The 290-nt window shown below is 35.2% G+C and overlaps 1 protein-coding gene across 1 annotated transcript in view; it reads left to right on the top strand.

Moving 5' to 3' along the window:
* The window catches only part of LOC118327562 (putative methyltransferase NSUN7), a 15,008-nt gene that overhangs the window by 8,720 nt on the left and 5,998 nt on the right, over positions 1-290 (top strand). The gene's annotated exons all lie outside the window — the stretch shown is intronic.

The raw sequence follows: 290 nt of genomic DNA, 5'->3' as shown, positions 1-290 counted from the left end.
GATGATGGCACTAGATGAAAAATTCAAATCTCATAGCAATCCATCCAGTATTCATATATTTTCCACCATCAATCTACTGGTGGTTCAACAGGAAAAGTCTAGGAATTATCAAAACTCTACAGTCCTTTTATTGCAAGCATAAGGAATGATTTGAAAAACATGCATCTGCTTGCATAGTGCAGATAATAGGTAACAGGACTGCTTTCAGACAGCCCTTACACAGTAGTATAATAAGAATACATCAGAAGGAAAAGATTAGGTATAGAGTATAGATTCACAGTCTCATAAAC

This window comes from Morone saxatilis, unplaced genomic scaffold (genome assembly GCF_004916995.1).
Source record: "Morone saxatilis isolate NCDOM2014 unplaced genomic scaffold, NCSU_SB_2.0 Contig17, whole genome shotgun sequence".
Taxonomy (NCBI): domain Eukaryota; kingdom Metazoa; phylum Chordata; class Actinopteri; family Moronidae; genus Morone; species Morone saxatilis.
Note: the sequence above shows the minus strand (reverse complement) of the source record. Positions and strands in the feature narration are given on the sequence as shown.